General features: G+C 44.2%; 1 protein-coding gene across 7 annotated transcripts in view; it reads left to right on the top strand.

The window, feature by feature from the left end:
- The window catches only part of ALDH3B1 (aldehyde dehydrogenase 3 family member B1), a 1,341,938-nt gene that overhangs the window by 1,180,167 nt on the left and 135,640 nt on the right, over positions 1-26,131 (top strand). The window lies entirely within an intron of this gene.

The raw sequence follows: 26,131 nt of genomic DNA, 5'->3' as shown, positions 1-26,131 counted from the left end.
CCACAGAGTACTTAAAATCTATCTGAAGTTAAAGAGACTTGAAATGGAGTCCAGAAATTTGGAAATAGAATCAGCAAAGAGACTGAGTCGTGGAGGCTGAAGAAAATGAAAAACTGAGAGGTCTGGAAGCTGTGGAAAATGAGAGGCAGAGGCAACATGAAAAGGAGATACTGACTCTTCACCAGGGTTAAGGGGATAATGGGGAGGGCAGCAACTGAACCCTAGAGGCAACAAAGGTCAGTAAATTTCTTCCACAATTTACCAGAAGGTGATAATTTTAATAGTTTTATTGATATGTTTGAAAGGGTATGTTAACAGTATAATGTTGACCAAGGGCTCCGGGTATGGCTCCTGACCTCATTACCCCATGGTAAAGCTGTAACTGCTATTTCTAAATTGTCTGATGCTGATTTCTTAAATTAATTTCATAGATAGTTGAGTAGATCAAAAATGGGAACAGTCCACCAATAAATAAAACACAGATAGGATATCTGCTTCCCTGTGATGGATTCAAAGCAACCACGACAGCAAAAAGCTAGTTAATACTTCTTCTTTATTTGGTTGAGCGCTTTCATCTAGACAAATGTAGATTTCATCAGAACAAAGAACTGCCCTTAGGCACACCATTAAATACTATCCTCATTAACATAATTACTTAATTAAATCACAGCATTCATTCCATTTAAAGTGCTAGTGCTTCCATTCATATCAAATTCCATATATTAATACATGTATTGAAACATAATTTAAAAATGATTTAAAAACTGTTACTCCTTCAAAGCCCACTACCTTCATAAGTCATTAATTTTAAAATCCATAAAAAACATTCCTTGATATAACTTTCTATCTCCTATGAAAACACAAGAATATGTGGTTATAAAATTGCATAACTAATGTGTGAGAGATGCCCTTAATAAGCATGTCTTACATAAATAAAAACACTTAAAATATACATACAGTGTTGTGAGTAATATGTCCTATGCCCCCTCTCATGTCAGTGGAAAAAATTAAAATTGTAAGAACATTCAATGATGAAATCTAGTGATGGTGGAAATATTAGAAAAATTGGAAATGGCGAAACCCTTCCCATACCCACTTATCACAGTTCCTATCATCACATATCTTAAGAATGGGGTTGAAAGAATGGGGAATGAAAAAATGTACCACATATTACATATTGTTGACTAAAATCGATTTCACAGAGATGTGGTCATTTAGTCCAGGTGGAGCAGAGGCATTTAATTTTAATTGCCACCTAGTCTCCAACTCCCCTAATTTTTTCCATAAATCCCCTCCCCTAGGGTTAGATGTGGCTACATCTAATATAGCAAAGTAAAACAAGTTACAGTTAGTACTCTCCTGTATATGCCTCCAGGCATATGGAGACTAACTGTAACTAATTTTACTGCTATTAGATGTAGCCATCTAACTAGAGGGATTTATGGAAAAATTGGGAGTTGAGACTGAGTAACAGTTAAATGCCTCTGCTGACTAAATGACCACATCTCTGTGAAATCGATTAGTCAGTCAACAATATGTATATGTGGTACATTCCATTCTTTCAACCCCATTCTATCAGATGTGAATGTTCTGTGACAAGTGTACAATTTTTCCACTGACATGGAGGGGGACATATACTCACAGCACTGTATGATATTTTAAGTGTTTTTATTTGTAAGACATGCTTATTAAGGGCATCTCTACAGTTCTGTGTTTTCATGGGAGATAAGTTATATCAAATGTTTTATGGTTTTAAATTAATGACTTATGAAGTGAGCTTTGGAGTAACATTTTTAAAATTAATGTTTCAATACATGTATTAATATATGGAATTTGATATGAATGGAAGCACTAGCACTAATGGAATGAATGCTGTGAAATTAAGTAATTATGTTAATGAGGATGTAATGGTGTGCCTAAGGCAGTTCTTTGTTCTGATGAAATCTAGATGAAAGCGCCAAACCAAATAAAAAAGAAGAATTAACTAGCCTTTTGGCTTGCCGTGTAGTGCTTTGAATCCATCACAGGGAAGCAGATATCCTATCTGTGTTTTATTTAATAGTTGAGTAGATGTCAGATCACCACTTTTGAAGGGCTGGCAGACCTTTTGGTGAGGAAACAATCCCTTAGCACTTTGCCTGAGGACATGAGAATCTGGTTAGTGGATAGAGAATGTAACACAGCAGATGAGTTGGGGAAAAAGGGAGACCTATACCTAGCAAACAGGGAGGGCATCACTGCACAGGAAAGGGTTACCCAGTGCTGCTCATGGGTCTAAGGGAACCCATGGTGGGCAGCCTAAACCGCCCCAACAGAGTTTGCCAGTACCAGGGGAAGCTACTAGTTCAGGTACATGGCCAGGATCAAGGGTTAATGGTTTTAAATGTAAGCAGTGGGGCCATGTAGCATATAGATGTCCATGGAGGCAAGGTGGGGAATAAAGGGTGGGAGAGCCATTAAGTGTGAATGACGGAATGCCAGCAGTAAGTTTTCTGGAGACAACAAGAGTACCAAATTACCAGAAGAGGTTATATCCTATCTTAATAGATAGGAAACAGGCCAATACTAAGAGAAACACAGCTTCTGACCTAACGACTGTGAAGCCTGCAGTGGTTAAAGAGGAGTACTATCTGCTTAAGCAGTCTACTCCAGTCAGAGCTTTAGGAGGGACCCCATTCCACATACCTTTGGCTAGGGTTCACCTTGACTGGGAGGGTGGAAAAGGAAGCAAGCAAGTAGGTGTGTTTGAGGATACTCATGCAGATGTTCTGATAGGGAATGATTCTGATAATGCAGTACCTTGCGTGCATGCGGTTACATGCAGTCAGGCTTGGAGAAATGCATGTGGTTCTGGTAGCCTGGGGAAACCAGGGCTGGTGTGGTGGCTACTTCGGGGGGGGGGCGCTACCCTGTAGCAGTGAGACTGAAGGAGAGCCACAGCTGCTGGTGGGTACTGATGTTCCCTTGGACAGAGTGACTGCAAGGGCAGAGGTGAGTAGTAGTACCCAGGCCGACAGTGAGGCACCACTGTACTTGATGCACTGTCAGTGGATACAAGACTTCCTATGAAAGGGGAGCTAGGAAGGGTTACAAAGAGAGAGGTGAGATAGGCTCAGCTCTAAGACCCTACATTACAGGGCTTAAGGGAGATAGCCAAAGAGGAGCCTGATTCTCAAAGAAAGGGGCAATCTGCATACTGAGACAAAGGGTTACTGTATAGAGAGTGGACCCCCTGAGGGAGGGGTAGAGGGTGAGAGAATACAGCAGTTGGTAGTGCCCAGAGCCTACCATCTGGCACTTCTAGCTATAGCCCATGATATTCCCTTTGCAGGCCATATGGGCATAATGCATACAAAGAGACATATTATGCAGAACTTTTATTGGTCTGGGATTTCCAGAGATGTAACAGGGCACTGCAGGACCTGTCAGCAGTGCCAAAAGGTAGGCAAGGCAAGAGACAAGGTCAAAGGTCCTTTGGTGCCTTTGCCTGTGATTGAGGAGCCACTTCAGAGGGTAACTATGGATATTGTTGGGCCTCTTAGTACTCCCAAGTCCCACAGGAAAGAGGTATATCCTAGTGATAGTATATTATGCTACCAGATACCCTGAGGCAGTGGCCCTGTCCTCCATCGAGGCAGAAAAGATGGCAAATGCTTTGTTAGAGATTTTCAGCATGGTAGGTTTCCCAAAAGAAATACTGACTGGCAGAGGTGCCAATTTCACGTCAGAACTGCTGGCTTGTCTGTGGAAGCAGTGTGGGGTAAAACAACTAAAGACCACCTCCTACCATCCCCTGACTAATGGTCTTCTGGAGAGATTAAACTCTACACTTAAGACCATGGTACGGGCATTTGCAGACCAGGTTAAGAGGGAGTGGGACAAAATTTCCCCATCTGTTTGCTTACAGGGAAGTGCCCCAGGAATCCACAGTTTTTTCACCCTTTGAGTTGCTGTATGGGCACAGGATGAGGGGATCTATGGATTTGATTTGAGATGAGTGGGAGGGTGAGTGTGAATCCCACAAGGAGTCTGTTGTGGCATATGTCCTAAATCTCAGGACAAGGGCCAGGGAACTCATGGGCCTGGTCCAGGAGAACCTGGCAGAAGTCCAACAGCAGAAGAAGGTCTGGTCTGACAGGAATGCTTGACCTAGAGAGTATGGTGTGGGGCAGCAGGTTTTGGTTCTCATTCCTGTCAGACATAACAAGCTGCAGGCAGCTTGGGAGGGACCCTTCAAAGTGGTAAGGAAGGTCAGTGCTGCTAACTACATGGTGGAGCTGCTAGGCAGGAGGCAGGGGCAAAAATTGTACCATGTTAACATGATGAAGCCTCACCATGATAGAGAGGCTCTTGTGCTGAGTATCTGCAATGGATGGCAGGAGGAGTCTGAGAGGGATCTGGTGATTGATCTCAGTGATTCTCGGACTGACACCTCAGTGGATGTAGAAGCAATGTCCCAGCAGCTATCCCCTACCCAGGTTTGAGAAATACGAGCAGTATTACATGAGTTTGGGGGCATGTTCCCTGGGAAACCAGGGTGATCCCACCTTTTGCAGCACCGTGTGGATACCAGAACCCAAAGGCATATTAAGCAGGCTCCTTCTAGGGTGCCTGTGAGAGTCAAACAGACTCTGAGTGAGGAGATACAGGAAATGTTGGAACTAGGGGTAATTCAGGAGTCCAGCAATCCCTGTGCCTCCCCGCTGGTGCTGGTACCATAGAAGGATGGCAGCACCAGGTTCTGTGTGGATTACAAAAAGTTAGTCACACAGAGTCAGATGCTTACCCCATGCTTAGGACAGATAAAGCCCTTGAGCAGCTGGGTGGGGCTAAGTATCTTACCACTACTGATCTTAAGAGCTAAAGGCAGGTGCCCTTAACGTCCAGCACTACATAGAGGTCAGACTTTGTGACTCCTTTTGGCTTGTATGGGTTCACAAAGATGCCCTTTGGGATAAAACATGCCCCAGTGACTTTCCAGAGGTTGGTAGATCATATCCTAGCAGAAGCAGGAGATCTTGCCTTTGCTTACTTGGATAATATAATCATCTACAGCCATCCCTGGCAAGAGCACCTTCAGCATGCCAAGGAGGTGCTGAGCTGACTACAAAGGCCAGGGTTAACCATTAAGCCCAGTAAATGTCAGGTGGATATGGCAGAGTCTCCTACCTGGGACATAGAGCAGGAAGTGGTAAGATCAGACCAGAACCTGCCAAAGTGGAAGCCATTTAGGCATAGCCTGCCCGTATTACCAAAAAGCAGGTGATGGCATTCTTAGGGACAGTAGGGTACTGCAGAAACTCTGTCCCCAATTATAGTACCATAGCTGCTGCCCTCGCAGACCTGACAAGGAAAAACAGGCCAGAAAAGGTAGTGTGGACCTCCTTTGTTAGCCAGTCCAAATTACAGCAAGGAATGTGTCGTGCAGGTGGATGCTTCAAATCATGTTATGGGAGCTGTACTCAGCCAGGTTTCCTCAGAGGGAGAAGAGAACCCACTGGTATATCTCAGCCATAGGATCCAACCTAGGGAGGAATGCTATGCAGCTGTAGAAAAGGAATGTCTAGCCATCGTGTGGACACTGCAGAAACTTCAGCCTTATCTGTATGGAAGGAAATTCAGTGTAGTTATAGACCACAATCCATTAACATGGCTACATTGAGCCAGCCTGCAAAATGCCAAGTTATTAAGGTGAAGCCTAGGGTTGCAGGAATGTTATATGACAGTGCAGCACCGTAGTGGGGTTAGCAATGCCATTGCAGATTGGCTCTCAAGACAGGGAATGGGGTGAGGTATTCCCAGATAGGCTCATCCCTCTCAAGTAATGTTTCTCAAGGGTCACTTGAAAAACTAGCTTGAGTCTTCAAGGGAGGAAAAAGGCCACCAATAAATATGACGACCACTGGACCAATAATCAAGGAGCCTCAATCCTCATCCCTGGCAACAGTGGGGGCATACACTGAGAGGATGACAAGGTACACACACAGTATTTCCAGATGTAGCTCTCTGCATCAAGTACAGTTTCCCTTAAGAGCACACAGAGACCACAGTGAGGCCAGGGCTGGTTTCTCCCTCTTTCTCCAGATCCCCAGTAAGATTCCTCACTTGCACAGCTATAGAGTTGAGATCTCGGCTGAGTGCTCAAGCCAAGACCTCCAGCACCCTCTCTGTCCAACCAGTGCTTCTTGTCCCTGCCCAAGTAGCTGACACACACACTCTTTGAGGTTTAATTTATACACACACAGACACACGCACACACACACACACACACACACACACACACACACACACACACACCTGGAAAAGTCTGGCACAGGTTTACTAACTATGCCCCCTTCTGCCCAGACTATAAGGTAGTTTTCACTGCCACCAGCCACTCCTTATCAGCTTCTTTAAGGCCCTTAACAAAGGGTATCCAGTCTTACTCTGTAATCTTACTATTGATACAAATGGTAGTTTGACAAAGAGCAAGGTTATTAGGAGCGGCCACAGTGTCACCAAATAAATATGCAAGTACTCTCAGAAGTTAAATATCTTTAGACAGATCAGCCACAATGAAAGGTTTAAATAGATTTAATAATAAATAATAAAAGAACAAGACAATACTAAAGATATTTATGTACAGTGACTTCGAAGTTCAAAACCACAGCAAATATTTAAAACAACATTGCAAGACAGTCTTAAATAAATAAAGAAAACATCTAAACTATGCTTCACTATATTCCTGACTGAATCTAAGAGAATTACTGTACCCTAGTTAACTTACTTCAGAACAAGACAAGTGTGTGGTGAATGGGTCTTTTTTAGCTGTTGTTGTCAAGTCAAAGACAAAACACAGAATGCCCTGTCTCTCTCAGAGAGTTCTTAAATTAATATCTCAAGTATTGCTGCTGGGATAGCTCGCAGAATGACCTCATTTCTTGTCATCTGACTCTATGCTAGGTAACACCCCCCCACACACTGCTGAAAGATAGCAGTATTTAGCATCTACCTGTGAAAATACACAGACAATGGCTTTTCCTAAAATCTTTGGCAGATGGTGGACGTCATAAAACAATAAATGTGAAGTTGTTCAATCTCGCCGTTCATTCATCACTGATGGGTTCGGAGCCGATCCTCGGTTCTGACATGGCCGACTAGCAAGCCCAAAGTTCTCCAGTAACTCGAGACCCCACCCCTTATCCCATAATGCACTGCTGGAATTATCTCAGATCTAGGTTGCCGCAGTACGGATCTCTTGGTTTCCAGCTTGGCTCGAGACTTTATTGGGAGTTTTTCAACTTTCAGCAAGTTATATTTTTTCAATTTTATATATCCTTGTTCTATTCTCTGTAGCAGATATACTAGCTAGTAGATAGTTTTTCTGTGTTTATACCCCTTCCCTCAGTATTATCTATCTTGCCTTCAGCCTTTTGGCCTTAGGATTAGTGATTAGTCAGTGATCCCTTTTGGGACTATTGTTTTGGATCTCTTATTACTGTTTGTAATTATTTAGTTGTCAGTGCCCCTTTTGGGCTGTGTGTGTGTTTGTATGAGTTACTTAGTTCAGAACAGCTCATAGTTAAACAGTGTGCTTGAGTTGTGTAATGTCTGAAGAAAAAGACAAACATCCAAAGTCTGGGTTTAAAAAATGCTCAGACTGCGGACAGAAAATGTCAGTCACAAATGCCAATGTGCAGTGTGTTTACTGCTTGGGTGAGTTACATCTGCAAGAGTCTTGCAGCATATGCCATTCCTTTTCCACAAGAGTGTTAGCTGAAAGTAAGAGGAAATTGATTGATAGGGGTATCATTAAACACCCTTTTCTGAGGCATTGTCTGACCAGGATGGAGCCAGTCAATCATCTAAATCTTCTAAGTCTTCCACTGATTCCAGATCCAAGAAAGGAAAGAGGTCAGATAGTGTGGTGACATCGGCTCCACTGCCTTTGGAGCCAACAGTTTCCTCTTTTCAGAACCAGGATATGGCTTTGGAACTGTTTGCTGAAAAACCTCCATCCATATTGCTCCAATTGGCTCCATCTGTCCACTCTTCCAGGTCTTCTGTCAGCTTATCTGATCTGGATATGGACCGACTGATTCAGAAACTTTTAAAGGCACCAGGCCTAGTTAAATTGCTGTGGGCTCAGACACAACTGTCGAAGCTGAAGACCACTACCTTTGAATTGTCTGCTCCTCCTCCGAGCCATACCGGACCTTCGGAGTTGGAGGAGGATGACCTGATGATTGTGGATCCCTTGGAGCTGACACCTGCTCCAGTGTCATTGACTCCATCTGCTCGGACGTTCTCACCACTGACCGAGGACTCTAGAAGCCGACACTCTCCGGTTGGGTCTGGGGAGGATAGCCGCTCTGACTTGTCGGTGCCAACTCTTCCTCTCTGGGCCTCGGCTCGGGTTAGCGCGGATCCTACCTCAGGCTCGGAGCCTATGGCTCCGGTGCGGGAGGAGATCGTGGCTCCATCGGAGCCATCGACTCCTTCTCATCAGAGCTGAGGTGCATTCAATGCCATGAGGCGAGTGTTGTCTCCCAAGACTTCCTCATCTCAAGGTCTGGCCTCTTCTTCCCCTAAAGTGCCTGTGTCTGTTTCTGTTTCCTCTGGTCATCCCAAGTGTAGAGACCCAGAGCCTCAGGTAGCCCCACAGGGTGCTCCCTGCTCTTCTGAGACCTCTCCAGAAGTTCCCCCTGAAGAGGTTCCCAGGAAGAGATTATGCAAGAGGAGGCATTTAGACTCCTCCCAGGAGTCTATCACATCGGACACCGACCTGGATGAATCAGAAGGGTCCCCCAGATCCCCCTCTGAAGACATCTCCTTTGCAGAGATTCTTGAAATTCTTAGGCAGAGGGGTAATTAGCAGTCCAAGAGCCCTACTGAGGATGAGTCGTTTCTCCTGAAGGTGTTTGGGTCTCAACCTTCCACCTCTTGGGTATCTCGGCCCTACAATAAGCTTATGGATCTGGTCTTTCATAGGGCATGGGAGTCTCCAGAATATATGGAACCTGTTCCTAGGAGGCCTAATAAGTGTATTTCACACCCTGTGGATAAGTCCTTTTTGACCAAGGGAGTCCCTGCTGATGCCATGGTGGTGGCGGCAGCCAGCAAAAAGGAAATGTCTGAGACTTCCTCATCTATCTATCCTCCTAACAGAGAATCTGGGATCATGGATAGATATGGGAAATGCATGTTCAGTTCAGCGACTTTCTTACTCAGATCACTGAACTACTTTTCACATTTTGCCAGACTGCAGAGAGATCTCCTTATGGAGTTGGGAGATACTCTTCAGGGTGCTGTAGCTTCGAGTGTATCCGATAAGATTGCCACTCAGTTCTCTACCCTCAATTCGATAATCAACTCATCCATGCATCTTGTATCATATGCAGCTGATGGTTCGAGTAGAGCTGCAGGTACAGGAATCACCCTCCGTAGGCATGCCTGGATGCAACTCTTTTCCTTTGTGGAACCCTTCAAGTCTTATTTTACTAATACCCCATTTGACGGCTCATCTTTGTTTGGGCCAAAGGTAAAGGAGACTTTGACCAGGTGTGAGCAAGAAGGAAAGATTCTGTCTGCCGGAGTCCATTTTTCCATCCCTCACTCGACCCTTTCCCAAAGTCAGAGGGGTGGAAAGATGTGGCTCTGGAAAGCCCAAGGAGCCTTTCAAGACACACATGGAGATCCCCCCTCCAGAGGCAGAGGAGGGGGTTTCAATGGAAGACACCGGCCTCGCGGCAGAGGGGGTCCGCAACACCAGGGTGACAGAGATCACTTCTCTGGTCAATCCCACCAGTGCTCCTAAAGGGAAGGCCTGGCTGTCCTGCTGTGGAGGCAGCCAGGGGACACTTATCATTGTACCCCAAAGCCTGGCTAAATATAACAAATGACAGTCGGGTACAAATTATAATTTCCAGAGGGTATTTCATACCGTTCTCCACCCAGCCACTTTCCGTCAAAAAAATCCCGGACGTTCCACCCAGTCACATGGGACAAGCAGCAATAGAGGTACGCTGATTTCTAGAAAAAAAAGAGTCATCCAGCCAGTCCCAGCAGACCAGACAGGATTTGGAACTTACTCAAGGTTCTTTTTGGTTCCAAGAAAACAGGGGACAGGAGACCCATTTTGGATCTCAGCAGACTCAACCAATTTGTGAGAAAAGAGAAGTTCTGAATGGTCACTGTACAGTCCATACTCCCGTTCTTGGGGAGGGACATATGGATGTGCTCAATCGATATCAAGGATGCGTACCATCACATAAAGATGGCCAGACCATCCAGAGATCAACTGCATTTCCAGCTGGGAGCCAATCATTATCAATTCTGAGCTCTGCCCTTTGGTCTCACTACAGCCCCCAGAGTGTTCACCAAGTGCATGGCAGTAGTCACTGCTCACCTGAGATGTCTAGGATTCCAGGTGTTTCCACATCTAGACGATTGGCTCCTTACCTCCACCACCAGGTGTCAACTTCAAGCGAGAGAGGCTACTCTGGCACTCTGCAATCAGCTAGGCATTACAGTCAACTTCGAAAAGTCTGCCTTGTTGCCATCGCAGCATATCATTTTTATAGGGACAGAACTAGACACGTCAACCACCACTCTCTGCCTTCTGCCAGAAAGAATCTCTATTCTTCACTAACACATCATGTCCCTAATATCAAAGAACAGAGCACCAGCAGCAGAGATATTGAAAGTTCTAGGATTGACGGCAGCAGCTATTCTAGCAATCTCGTTAGCAAGGATGGCATATGAGAATCCTTCAATGGCTTCTATTCATGCAATGGTCTTACCAAGAACTTCCAATGAGGCACATGATCCTGACAAATTCCTGCAAAAAGGATCTTCAGTGATGGTTGACGTCTCTTCATGTCACAATAGGTCGTCCTTTCATGCTTCCCCCTCCAGTTGCCACTGTGACCACGGACGCTTCCCTGATAGGGTGGAGGGGCTTTTTCAGGGAAAGACTGACCAAGGCACATGGATAGATCAAGAATCACATCTGCATATCAATGTCCTGGAGATGAGATCAGTACTTCTAGCACTGCAATACTTTCAGGACTCTCTTCCTCTAGAAACAATTGCAATACAGACAGACAGCATGTCAGTGGTCTGGTATCTGAACAAACAAGGCGGGACCAAGTCTTATCCCCTTTGCCGAGAAGCCCTCAGAGTATGGCAGTGGGCACTGTCATCCCAGTGCTTTCTGTTGGCAATGCACATCCCGAGCAAATCCAACATCAGTGGACAGACTGAGCAGAGCAATCTTATTGCCCCACGAATGGTCCCTCAAACAAGAGATTGCGACAGGATCTTCCGCAAATGGGGCCAGCCTTCCTGTGACCTGTTCACCAGTCACATCAACAACAAATGCAGAAGCTATTTTGCCCTGATTCCCATGCCAGGTCACTCCCTGAGGGATGCTCTTGTCCATGATTGGCCCCTGGGTCTCCTCTATGCATTTCCACCAATTCTCCTGATATCCAAATTCTTACAGAAAGCAAAGATGTTGGGATGGACAATCATCCTTATAGCCCTTCATTGGCCTCAGCAGATTTGGTTCCCGTTTCTTTACCATCATATTCTGGAAGATCCATGGATCCTGGACCCAGTTTTGGAATTGTTGACACATCCATCAGGGAATCTTCACTCATCATTGCAGACACTGAAGCTAACCGCTTGGCTGCTCCAATTCCCTGCATAGCCAGGCTCTATAATCTTTCCCATGACACTAGTTAGATTTTGTTGGATTCCCATAAACCTTCCACCAGAAAATTGTATCGTAGTAAGTGGAAGAGATTTTCCATTTGGGCTTCTTCCCACAACATTGACCCTTATCAATCGCCATTGTCTTCTATCTTACAATTCTTGACAGAAATCTTCAACAAAGGAGCAGCAGCAGCTATGGTGTGAGTACAATTAGCTGCTATATCTAGGAATTGATGGTTTGAATATTATGGCTCACCAATTGTCTAAGGCTTTTCTAAAAGGTTCCTTTCACATAAGGCCTCCAGTGAAGATACCTTATTCCCCCTGGAATTTGAATTTTTTGTTATCTCGTATGATTCTTCCTCCTTTTGAGCCTGCATCATCTTGTGAACTAAAATTCTTGTTGTGGAAAACTATCTTCTTAGTAGCCATCACTTCAGCCCGTAGAGTGTCAGAGCTCCAAGCCCTTTCCATCAAGCCCCCTTACATGGTCTTCCATACTGACAGAGTATCTGTCAGGACAAATCCATCCTTTCTGCCCAAAGTATGTTCTGAGGTTAACATTAATCAAGTCATTGAGTTGCCCGTTTTCTTCCCTAATCATACCGACAAATTGGAATATATGTTGCATAAACTCGATGTTCATAGACAACTTAGATTTTATTTGGACAGAACAAAAGACATTAGGAAATCAGATCAGCTCTTGTGTCTTTTTCTGAGACAAGGAAAGGTAAACCAGTTGCTAAAACAACCCTGTCTAAGTGGCTGTTGGATTGTATCACCTATACATATGCTCGTCATAATATATCCTTGTCTAGTAAAGTAAAGGCTCATCCAACCAGAGCAGTTTCTACCTCATCAGCCTTTCAAGCCAAATTGCCTTTGGATAACATCTCTGCAGCAGCCACATGGTCTAAACCTCACACTTTTATAACTCATTACAAAATGGATAAGGCCTCCAGGGACAGGGCTTCATTTGATTCTACGGTTCTGAAGAGTGTACTTCCGTGAGCCACCCAAGATCAGGGTGCTAGGGACACTACTCATCAGTGATGAATGAATGGCAAGATTGAACAGCTTCACATAAAGAAGTTATGTACTCACCATAACATTCCATGTGACTTGTTCCATCTCGCCTTCATTCTCACGTCCCTCCCTCCTTCCCCCTCCTGGCTGACAGTTGACCTGGAGGCTGTCTTCATCCTGGTTTTTCAATGTGCATTCATTCTAGGCAGAATAATTATTGTACTATTATATGGTATGCAGCAAACAAGATCTGAGGTAATTCCAGCAGTGCATTATGGGATAAGCAGTGGGGTCTCGAGCTACTGGAGAACTTTGAGCTTGCTAGTTGGCCGTGTCGGAGCCGAGGATCGGCTCGGGACCCATCAGTGATGAATGAAGGCGAGATGGAACAACTTACATGGAACATTATGGTGAGTACATAACTTTTTTATCACTTCCAAGACAATACAGAAAACGTCTCAGCACAGACATTGTGTCTGTTGCTGCACTGAAACTGAAAGATGATATCCTTTTATGGTCTGGTCAAAAAAGTAATTTAATTTCAGCTATTTTTCTGAAGTTAACCTCCTGTATTCTAGTTTCCACTGTTAAAATATCTACATTTAAACAGTTACAATGGTGTATGTACATTTCTGTTCTCTTCCAGAAAGGCACATTGTGGATACATCTTTAAGCTCAGTACTTTACAAAATATCTCTTCAGCACACATGTCTGTACAAACCATGTTATATGACATACGATTCTAATACATTTGTAGCACAAGCATATGAATCATGTTGATATTCACAAATGACATACAATTATTTACAAAATTCCAGATAGCTGGGCTGGCAGTATCTACTTTCATGACAGGCATAATGATCAGTACTCAGAAATCCCAGTTACAGTCAGTTCTAACCGTAGACTTCATCACAGCATGTTTGGACACGATCTCAACAAAGGCCTACCTTACTCCGAACAGGATCACAACTTTGCAATCTCATATCAAACAGATTCCAGCTATCCCCACTCCCACAGCGAATTTAGTACTCAGGGCTTTGGCTTCTGTGGCCATGATAACTTTGTTACCCACAGCCCACCTACACATGAAAGTCTTGCAATGGACTCTAGCAGTTCAATGATCATTACACAGACACCCCTTAAACTTTCCGATCAAACTTTCATGACCGTGCAGGAACTGTCTTCTTTGGTGGCTTCATTCCCTAGAGTTCATGCAGGGAAGACCCTTTGTTCTTACCCTCCTTCATTGAAAATACATATCCTTCAAAAAATGCATGTTATGCAAAATTATGTTGTACAAAATCTATTATTCTGCTCCTCTCTTAATTACATAAAACAATATTTAAAATCTATCCCTCTCTGATTCTTATATGGAGAAGTTGACAGTGTGACTTTTTTTAATAAGAGTTGGGCATCAGCGATATACACAAACAAATTAATAGCTGCTGGGGGCTGTCTGTAGAGGAAAATGACTATGCTGTTATTTCATCATTATTCTAGCTTTTCATAATTAATGTGATTTGTGTGAAGCAACTTGGAATGCTTTAATGTGTGGCTTCTTATTGTCTGAAACAGCTTTGAAATACATTACACATTCATCATTTTTGTCACAATCAGATGTCTAAAGTGAAAACAGAAGTAACTGTAATTGATGGGTGGTGGTGGGAGCTCTCTCAGGATGAAGAAAACTGACTTATCTATTTCTCAGGTTAAACAGCCACTTAACTGACTGCAGAACTATAATAACATTTTTATGAAATAAAATGGAAAATGTTATAGTGTGACTATTATTACTATTTTACTATAGATAGATTTGAGGTGTTCACAGTCAGCAAAGTTGTAACTGATTGGTGTGGAGGCCACCTGTGGATAAACGTGACTTCCCCTGCTGCTATTTGATCACTTTCAGACAGAAGTCACTGATAACAGTGTGGCAAGAAAAGTGAAACCCAAGTGCATCATATCTGATGAACTTGGTGCAAAAATAAAAATTATGTACTCACCATAACAATAGATCTGTGTTGCCTGTTTCCATCCATTCCATAAAAAGGATGGTGTCTCAGATCCAGCCACAGCCTCTTCTAAACTTCAGATCTGGTGTTCCGTCTCATCCTACCCATAATCCCTGCAAATAGAACAAGATACCTCAGATCAAGTTTGCTCATCCAAAAAAGACAATAAAAATATAAAATATATATCTTTAAACTATCTTAAAAGAACAGGTGACTTAAAAAAATGATAAACTGTATGAGAAAAGAAAGTCAGAAAAAGACAATAACTTCAAAAGCCAGAACCACTTCAGTTAGATCCAGTTCAGAATGAAATTATATTATTAACAAACCATATTGCCACCAGGACAAAATTAGGAGGGGGAAAATGGGAGAGAAGTTGAGGAAAGGATAGAAACAGACAACACAGATCTATTGTTATGGTGAGTACATAACTTTTGTATCTGATGTTGTTTCTTCCACCCATTCCTCAGTGGATGGGACAGAGTCCCCAACTGTTTTTATACTTGGGAGGCTTCAAAGAAAGATATTCTGGAGCACAGCTGAACCAAAAGAGGTCATAGATCTGGACTGCATATTAGGTTCATAGGTAGGTACTAGGCTATCTGCCCGAGGGCATTTATAAGCCTAGCCAGAGTGTGTCAACTTTCGCCGCCCCATTGATTAATTAACTGAGCCTCTGTCAAGAAGAGCCAATGAAGTGATCCCAGGGGTGTATTTTCTGTTACCCATCCACTCGTCAAGGTTTCTCTTGAAGAGTGTTAGTGAGGGGCTCTGCCTAATATAGTTAGGAATTTTGTTCTAAAGCATGGGGAGTCTCTGCGACAGAAATCTATCCCTCCAGCATGTTCTATTTATTGTTGTGGTGAGGTTTAGCTCACTACAGCGAGTGGCTCGCAGTGACTTGCATTTCTTTAGGTGGAGCATGTCCATCAATTCCGAGTTTGACATGGCTTTGTAAGTCAGGCAGAGATCACCTCTGAGTAAGCTATATGCCACTGAGTACAGCTGGAGTTTTTCCAGTCGGGCTGCATAGGACGTATGTTTGAGGCCAGTAATCCTCTTAGTGAGGTACTTTTGTGGCCTTTCCAGCTGTTGGAAATGTCTTGTGAGGTACATCCCAAATGGGGCATTGTACTCTATGATGGGTCTGATAAGTGACGAGTAGAGGGGCAGTATAACCTCTTTAGTTCTAGATGCAAACCCTTTAGTAATTAGATGGGCTACATAGAAGGATTTCTTAACTACTTTGGCAATATGATTGTCAAAGGAGCGATTACTGTCTACCTGGGTCCCCAGATCTCTTATTACCTCTTATGGCTCCCAGTTTGCAATTATTGGTGAACTTGGTTAGCCGTAGTCCTCCTCTGTTTGCCTATACTTCTGAGAAGTATATGCCAAACAGCAGGGGTCCCAGGACCAAGCCTTGTGGGACACCATTTGTGACTGGTTTAGAGTCGGACCCGCTATTCTTACCGTGTGAGTTCTGTCTGTAAGCCAGTTGGCAACCCATCTCGTGACATAGGGGTTTATGTTCAGGCTGGTGAGTTTTTCTATAATTTCCGAGTGGGGAATGGTGTCAAAAGCCTTGGCAAGGTCAAGGTAGGCTGTGTGAACTACCTTCCCCTCATCTATGGCCTTGGTGACTGTCTCGAAGAAGTCAACTAGGTTTAGTAGGCATGATCTGCCCTTAACAAAGCTGAACTGGGTCGGGTCAAGTGTTTGTAGGTTCCCAATGTCTTTGTTAATGAGTTCCATGATGATGCGCTCCATAGCCTTGCAGACCAGGCTAGTCAGGCTTATGGGGCGATAATTACCAGGGTCAATAGTGGCCCCTCCTTTGTGGAGCAGAATAACCGTTGCTGTGTGTCATTTTATGGGCATGTAGCCTGTGGAGAGGCTGAAGTTGAACAGTGTGTTTAGGTGAGGGGTTAGTTCGTTCTATAGTTCGTGCAAGATGCAGCCTGGGACACCATCTGGCCCCATTGACGCTGTGCTTTTGGCTTTTGAAAGGGCTGTTTTCACCTGTGCATCTGTGATTTCTGGGGCACTGCACTTTTCCAGTATTGTTATGGGCCCTTTTGGGGGTGAGAGGGGGGTGAAGTTTGCACTGAATCTATCTGCCAGGATGTTGGCAATATCAGTGTTTTCAGTATATTTTGTGCTATTTTGCACTAGCTCAGAGCATATCTGCGAGTTGCCACTTAGATTCTTGACATAGCTAAAGAAAGCTTTGTGATTATCTTTCGAATCCTTGGCTATTTTTCTTTCGAAGTTAGCTTTGGAGGATTTTATGAGGGACCTTAGTTTCTTACTGATACTGATCAGGGATGTCTTTCCTTCTTGGGATTTGTTTTTTTTTCTGAACTAGTTTCCTCCTTCTGTTGTATAGACTGTTTATGGCAGGGGTCCACTAGACTGGTTTCCTTCTGTTAGGAGAGTGAGTCTTGGTTTTGCTAGGGATGGCACGATCCATGCATCCTTGTAGGTGCTCATAGAGTGCATTTGTAAAGGTTCCTGCATCTTGGACACTGTTATCCTTTAGCGTGGGGGCTGTGAAACTTACCACCTCTGTCTTAAGTAAGGTGAAGTTTGCTATAGAAAAGTTTTTCACTGTGGTTTCTTTGGTTGGAGGTGGTGGTGTGGTGTGGACATCCAGAGTGATTCGTTTATGGTCTGATCTAACCAGTGACGAGTTGACCTCCGGTGCGGAACACCTGTTGCCCATGTTGGTGAGGACCAGGTCCAATATGTTTTCACCTCTGTTAGGGGAATTTACCAGCTGATCCAGGGCATTTGACTCAATAAATTCCAGGAAGCGCTGGACCTGGGAGTTTTACTTGAGTAGTTTTCCCAGGTAACGGTAGGGTAATTGAAATTGCCCAATATCAGGGTGTTCAGTAGGACCTTCATGTTTTCCAGTGTCTCCAGAAAGGCAGATTGATGGTCCTGGGTCATGGAGGGTGATCTGTAGCAGGCCACAATTTGCATTGCAGATTTGCCTGATGTTAAGTTGCACATGGATGATCTTGGAGGTATCATGCTGTGCCACTAACCTGGAGGTGTAGGTATCCTTGATGAATATAGATACACCCCCTCCTTTTGTGTTTCGGTCTATGTTCCGTGGCCGAAATGTGTGGTATGAGTTGTAGTCCGGTAGTGCTGGGGTGCTCTGTGGAGCCTTGAACCAGGTTTCAGTTACTGCACAAATGTCGATGTTCTCCATACTGAGGAGTACTTCGAGCACATGCATTTTGAGATTTAAACTCTTGGCGCTGAGTAGCATAACCCTTATTTTTTTATTTGTGCTGTTTACGGAGGTGGGTTTGACTTTTGAGCCTTGCCTAAAAAAGGCACTATGGAGGCGGCAAGAGCCTTGGCCAGTATTCGAAAGCGTAGGGGTGACAGGTGCAAGCCATCTCTTGCGAAACAACGAGGCTTGTCGAGTATGTCATCCCAGGCTGACAGACACCGGATCCCCTTTGAATGACACCAGAAGCTTAGCCAATTGTTGAAATTGATAATTTTTTCTTTATACTGCATTATCATTCTTGGTGAGGGCAGGATGCTACTCAGAGTCAGGGTCACACCCGCCTGGGCTACATGATCAGAGAGCACCTCCATGTCTCTTTTTCTTTATACTGCGTTATCATTCTTGGTGAGGGCAGGATGCTACTCAGAGTCAGGGTCACACCCGCCTGGGCTACATGATCAGAGAGCACCTCCATGTCTCTTTGCATGTAGTACAGAGAGGTACGTCTCAGGTCATTCACACCAACATGAACAATGACAGAGTCATATTTGTACTTGTTCTGGAGTGACCTGAGTGCTTGGGTTATGTGGTGGATTCTGGCTCCCGACAGGCAGCTAACAGTAACCTTCTCCTTATCCAGCCTAGTGAGTGGGACGTCATTGTGCCTGACTATAGAGTCGCCTATTACTAGTGTGTTAGGTATGTTATTTTGCCTTAAGGGCTGTGATTGTGCGGCACACTGATTTTGTGTTTTATGTGTTTTCTGGTTTGTGATGAGAGGTGTAGGTTTTTTGGGTGTCTGCTTTGGAGGTCTCTGATGCTGTTGCAGGTTTTTATTTAGAGCCTCCGAGTATGATTTTGTGTATTTATGTGTATTTTTTGCCATTGCTGGTTTAGTATGTCTGTGTGAGGCTGGAGGTGTGGTGCAAGTGTTAACCTTCTCCTCATGACTGCCTGTTCTAGTCTTTGGTGGAGAGAGCTTAGCCTCCAATTTAGCTATATAATTGCATCTCTCGCATATGTTAATGTTTTGTGATAGTAGGAGAGGGTTGTCTGTGTACATGAGGCAGTTGTAACATTGCCTCAGGATACCCAGGTTCACCAGCTGGACTGGAGATTATACCTGAAATTGCCCTTTGGTCATGCCTGAATAGTAGGGTGAGCTGCTTAGTTGCTTGGTTGGTGAAGGGTGAATAATGAGCCTTGCCCTGCTGGGCAATCAATTGTTGGGGTATATTAGTGTTTGCTATTAGGTCTGAGCAAGTGCTGGACTGTAGGATGCTTTTAAAGTGCTTAGGTTGAGAGTTAGACTACTTTCAAGGGAAAAACTGAAGTGGAGACTTGGTGGAGCCAGGATAAATGTAGCCCTAGCTAACCAGCGCTGCCCAGATGTGGAAAACTGTGCTGATGCAGTTTTTACAGCAGGGAAATGAAAGTGATAGAAATTAGTCCAAAATGGCCTATAAACTACTAACTTCTGGGCTGGAACCACTCCTCCAGGGACAGATGGCTGCTCAAAGGTCCCTCTCTCACAGGTGAACACAGAAACCTCCTTCTATCCAAGTAAGGTATGGGCAACTCATAAAATTGTAACACAGCCCTGAATTCAGCGCTAGCCTGAAAACTGGACTATACTAGCTTAGAAAGGTGGGAAACAAGGAAAAACATGTTTTTGAAATGATAAGGCAAAAGCAGTAAAAATACACTTAAAACAGCTTTAAATGACTACAAGCAGTAAGCAAATACACTTAAAACAGCTTTAGATGACTGCAAGCAATCAGAAAAGGCTTTTAAACAAATTACCCAATTAACCAGTAAAAAAAATCTCAAAACTGAGCCCTGTTCCTGTAGTCTTCAATCAGACAAGTTCTAACTGCACACTCCTGTCACTGTGGTGCAGGGGAACCTTCTCCAAAAAAGAAGGCCTGGATTAGTGCTCAAGTTATACAAACAAAGCTAGATTCAGCAGGCCTGGATCTAGTCTGTGCTACAGCAAACAAGGTGCACCAATTTCAGTAAGAAACAGTTCAAATATGCAGGCACTATAAACCTTTAACCAGAAATTCCCAGCTCAGAAGAGCAAAGTCCAGCCTGTCCTCCCAAAAGAGTGCAGACCACAAATCTTCTTAATGTAAAATAACTGGCCTGAAGTCCAAGTGCTTAAACCAGAACTAATACACTTTTAGAATAGCAGACACTGAGCCTTCAATCAGGGGTTCCCAGCTTAGCAGGATGTAAGCTACCTGTCCTGCCACAATAGTGCAGACCACAAACCTTTTTAATGTAAAACAACTGGTCTGAAGCCCAAGTGCTTAAACCAAAAGGCTTAGAATGATAGCTACACTTTAATTAGGTTACTACCAAGCAGTAATAAATACAATTGAATACTTTTAAGAAGGCCTGGATTAGTGCTCAAGTTATACAAACAAAGCTAGATTCAGCAGGCCTGGATCTAGTCTATGCTACAGCAAACGAGGCGCACCAATGTCAGTAAGAAACAATTCAAATATGCAGGCACTATAAGCCTTTAACCAGAAATTCCCAGCTCAGAAGGGCAGAGTCCAGCCTCTCCTCTCACAAGAGTGCAGACCACAAACCTTCTTAATGTTAAAATAACTGGCCTGAAGCTCAAGTGCTTAAACCAGAACTAATACACTTTTAGAATAACAGACACTGAGCCTTCAATCAGCAATTCCCAACTTAGAAGGATGTAAGCTACCTGTCTTGCCACAACAGTGCAGACCACAAACCTTCTTAATGTAAAACAACTGGTCTGAAGCCTAAGTGCTTAAACCAAAAGGCTTAGAATGATAGTTACACCAAGCAGTAATAAATACAGTTGAGTACTTTTAAGATGACGCAAAAGCAAAATAAAGTAATAAAGTAGGAAGAAACACAAATACAGTAAAAGCAGATGAATAAAGTGCAAATTTTTTTTTTTGAGTGAGCAAATGAGATGAGCCCAGGAGGAGTATCCAAATGCAAATTTACAAGAGGGACGGGCAGTTTCAAAGCCACCATGATTAACACCAAAACAAAAGCAGGGTGGGTGGGTAGGGAACTAACTGAAAAAACAGAGCCACAACTTCCAGCTACATAGTATTCAATGCAACACGATATCCAGTTTGTAATAGTTGATGAAGGTATGCACCTTGGGATAGACAGCCGCAGCACATGCCATCAATTGGAACTCTGGAAAAAAAAGCTGTAGATGAAGCAACAGATCCGGCAGAGTATGTTCTTGGAGTGGAAGGGAGAGGAATTCCTTTTTTTGATAAATGAAATACACTGAGTCAGCCTTCGAGAGTGACTTTGGACACAGCTTCCCCAAATTAAGCATCGGAAAAGGACACTAATAAGTGGTCATATTTTCTGAAAGGCTAGAGCAAGATGTGTGTGAAAGTAACTGATTATTGGCACAGTGGTGCAGTGAATAGTGGTGTATCTCACAGCACATGGTTCTGGTTGATTTCTTGGCTGTGGCTTCTTCGGTGTGGGTTTGTCCATGTGCTCTGATGTCCTTCATGGATGCATCTGCAGTCATAACAAGTGGGTTGTCCTGTCGTCAGGCAGCCCTTCAGTCGGCCGGATTCCAAAGTCCGGGTCCGGCTTCGGCTGATGTCGCACTCCACCCGACGTCATCTCTGTTGGTCTTCGGGTATAAAGGCATCAGCCGACGCCATTTTCCCCAGTCTTTCTTGCCGCTGGCGCCAAGCAGAAGCTGTTCGCAAGTGCCGGTCGGTCGGATCCAGAGATTACTTCACCGAATACTACTTGAAGACTTCTAAAGCTAAGTACCCGTTGGGGACTCTTTCTTGCCTCAGCCGATGTCAGAAAAAGTTAACAATTGTTTAAACTGTGGGAAACAAATACCTCATAAAGATTTCCACTCTTACTGTCTGCCTTGTTTAGGCCCAGCCCACGACGTAGCAGCCTGTTCGGCCTGTGCTTCCTTCAACCGACGAACGCTTAGGCGTCGGTCGGAGTTCGCAGAACAGTTTTTCGGTTCTGATTTTGCGTACATTATGCCGTCGGATCCTCTGACTACCCAATCTGGCAAAAAACGCAAAGATAAAGACCGACACTTGCGGTCCGCGGTTTCAGCCGAAACCTTGGTCAAGCAAACCGCGAGTGTCTCGGTTTCGGCCGAAACCGAGAAAACTGAACAAAGTACAGCTGAACCTATTCCTACAACTGAGGCCCCTGCTACAACTCTTGAAACGACTTCAGAAATTTTACCCACTACGGTGGTTGACTTATCAGACACCATCCCTTGGATGTTTCTACCCCAGCACGTGGTGCTGCTAGGCCTCCAGCAGCCATGTCCATTAAGGCCTTCGCCAGGGCTAAAGCTGCCAAGACTACCAAAACAGTGCCTGTTAAACCACCCCCATCCAGGCCCTCTTCTAGTTCTCAAATGCTTACCTTGGCAGAAGATTTAATTTCTTTAATTAGAGGATCTCAATCTCACCCAGACAGGGCCTCACAGCCCCAGAGAAGAGACCTAGGGCAGAGCCCCGAGCCAGTGTCCTCTGATGATTCTGCTGATGAATCAGACATAACTGACCAGCCAGAGGCTCCCTTCTCCAATTTTGAAGATTCTGATGCTGAAGAATCCATCCCAGCTGCTTCCCACCAGAAGAATTTTCCTTTGGGGAAACTTTGCATGCCATGCGAGAACAGTTCCAATGGCAGCAACAGGATTTTTCAGACTCCAGAAAAGACTTAGGACCTTTCTGCACCTCCTCAGCACAGGCCCTTGGCTATACCCCTGTTCTCTCTGTGGTGGATGATGCTTTCAATGATGTTTGCTCCGCTCCAGATTCTTTACCCCAGCCCCTACCAAACCAGACAGATTTTACAGGGTACCAGATACTCATCACCACCTTTACAAGGCTCCACTTGCAGACCCAGAAACTATATCCCAGGGCCCCAAGGCAGTAGCCGACCATAGCTAAAACCCTATTCCTTCTGAAAGGGAAGCAAGGTCATTAGACAGATGGGGTAAAAGGTCTACACTTCAGCTACTCTCTCAGCTAGAGCTTTAAACTGTCAGTTTCACATGATACAATACCAAGAGTTTATGCTGGATCAGTTAACTAAAAACTAACCACTGATGAATCTCTTGATAAGAAATATGTATTAGATATGGTAAATAACATACAACAGGTTAGCAACCATTCCTTAAAATGTGGCTATGATGCACTGGAGGCTTCATTTAGATCAGCCATGACAGGTACAGTGATAAGAAGGCATGCATGGCTAAAGGAACAAGCTTTACCGGATCATGTTAAAGCTAAGTTGCTAGATGCTCCTATGGACAAGACAAGTTTGTTTGGCACATCTGCCCAGCAGGTTATGAAGAAAATGGAAGAAAAGGCAAAATCTGTTCAAACTGTTAAAGATTTCTTGCAGGTTCACACCCCAAGGTTTAGCAGGAACTGGCCTGCCAAAAATTGGTCCTTTCCTGACTCCACAAAATTTCAAAGGGGCAGGAATAGGCGTTCCAGAGGCAGAAACCAATCCAGAGGAGGTGCCTACAGAGGAAGACAGTGGCAAGGTAACAACAGAGGCACAGACACGGCCACTGCCACTACATCAACACAACCACAGTGACTTAACCCTAAACCCGCCTACCAGGGAACAAATAGCAGCTCCTCTAGGCGGAAAGTTAACCTTATTTTCAAAGAACTGGCACTACATAACAAAGGACAAGTGGATTTTACAAACCATAGATCAAGGTTACCGGTTTCACTTCCACACTATTCCAGTCAAAAGAGGAATGCCAAATCTACCTCCAAATCAAAAAACAGAGGCTCTACGCCAGATAATGGAGTTAGCAAACATGAGAGCTGTGGAAAGAGTGCCAGCAGCAGAGCAAGGAAAGGGTTCTACTCCAGACTATTCCTAGTTCCAAGAAAGGAAAAAGTTGGAGACCAATTCTCGACCTGTCCACCTTAAATACATACATCATTGTCCCAAAATTCAAAATGCTGACCCTACAGCAACTTCTTCCCATGCTGGGCAAGGAGTCTTGGCTGGTAACTCTAGATCTCAAGGAGGCATACCTGCACGTCCCCATTCGACCAATCTGCAGAAGATACCTCAGATTTCTTGCAGGATCAGAGCACTATCAATTCTCAGCATTGCCTTTTGGCTTATCTACTGCCCAGAGTATTCACAAAATGCCTGGCATCAGTAATCGCCCATTGCAGACTTCAGGGAATTCAAATTTACCCATACCTGGACGACTGCCTGCTACAAGGGGACAACAAAAGCAAGCTGACAACAGATTTACAAAGGGTCATTTACTTGCTACAAGCACTGGGATACACAGTCAATTTACAAAAGTCAAGGCTAATACCATCCCAAACAAGGACTTTCTTGGGCTGAATTGGATACAGTAAAACAAATGGCATTCCTGACTACAGAAAAACAAAAAGAACTCCCTCTTTACTTCTTGGCACTAACAAAACTGAACAAGTTAACAGCAAGAAAAGTACTGCAGGCCTTGGGCTTCATGGCATCATGCATAATCTTGGTTCCATTTGCCAGACTACATATGAGAAAACTACAGTGGTACCTAAAGAATTTATGGTCCCAACACAGACACAGTCTAGAAACAGAAATCCCACTAATTCCATGCTTAAAACAGGAGTTCCTATGGTGGGCTCAGGCATGCCAGTCAAACCCAGGCCTACCCTTTCGCAGATGTCAAGCAAGCCAGACCATCACAACAGACGCTTCAGACCTAGGATGGGAGGGGCACATGCTGGACAAATGCGTGCAAGGATTGTGGACACAGGATCAACTTCAACTGCACATCAACCTAAAAGAAATGCTGGCAGTAAAACTGGCAATCCAAAAGTTCAAACCATTTCTCAAAGAGGGCCAGTTGATGATAAGGACAGACAACACCACAGTCATGTGGTACATCAACAAACAGGGAGGCACTCATTCATACCCCTATGCAGAATGACCTTGGAGCTGTGGACCCTGGCACTCAGCTACAACATCCAGTTACAGGCAATATTTGTACCAGGGAAAGACAATACCCTAGCAGACATATTAAGCAGAACCACTCGGATGCCCACGAATGGAAGCTTCATCGGACATCTTCAGGACCATCTCAAAGAAATGGGGAATGCCACAGATAGACCTATTCGCATCACCTCTCAATCACCAGCTCAAAAATTCTGCACAAGGACATTCCACCCATTAGCATGGAAAGTGGATTCGCTCTCTTCAACTGGAAAGGCCTAACAGCATATGCATTCCGCCTCTTCCTTTGATACACAAGGTACTACTAAAAATCAAGGAAGAACGTCCAAGGATAATCCTGATAGCTCCAAACTGGCCAAGACAACACTGGTACCCACTACTGAGGAGCATGTCTCGAACAATATGTGGACAATTCCCTGATGCCTTTGATGTTAACGCAGAACAACTACAGCATCATACATCCAAACCTAAAAACCTTACAACTGACTGCATGGAACATCACATAACAGCAGCTATTCCAGAACTTTCCCAAAGAGTTAAAGACATTATTCTGGAAGCACGCAGACCTTCAACAAGAAGGAACTATGCTGGAAAATGGAAAAGGTTTGTCATCTGGAGTGCGGAAAGAGGAAAAGATGTGTCAAACATAGATATGCCTAACATTCTGGAGTATCTGGCGAACTTCTTCATTCAGGCCTGTCCTACTCCTCCATCAAGATACATGCATCAGCTATTTCAGCAGAATACAGCTTTGATACACCTGTTTTTCGCACCCTTTGCTCAGACAATTCCTCAGAGGAATCAAGAATGTAAAACCTCCAAGGAAACCACCATTACCAGCTTGGGATTTAAACTTTGTGCTAGAAAAGTTGACACTAGCACCCTTTGAACCAGCAGCAACAGCAGACCTACAACACCTATCATGGAAAACTGCTTTCCTACTGGCAATTACTTCAGCAAGGAGGGTTTCAGAACTACAGGCCTTAATGGCAGTGCAACCCTTCCTAATCTTCCACCAAGATAGAGTGTCCATGAGGACTAATCCTACATTTATGCCTAAGGTGGTATCCAGCGTGTCTTTAAACCAGGCAATCCACCTACCTACCTTCTTTCCCAACCCACAAAACAGACGGGAAAGAATACT

Source organism: Protopterus annectens, chromosome 9.part0, assembly GCF_019279795.1.
Source record: "Protopterus annectens isolate FY-2018-M chromosome 9.part0, PAN1.0, whole genome shotgun sequence".
In the NCBI taxonomy this organism is placed as follows: Eukaryota; Metazoa; Chordata; order Ceratodontiformes; family Protopteridae; genus Protopterus; species Protopterus annectens.
Note: the sequence above shows the minus strand (reverse complement) of the source record. Positions and strands in the feature narration are given on the sequence as shown.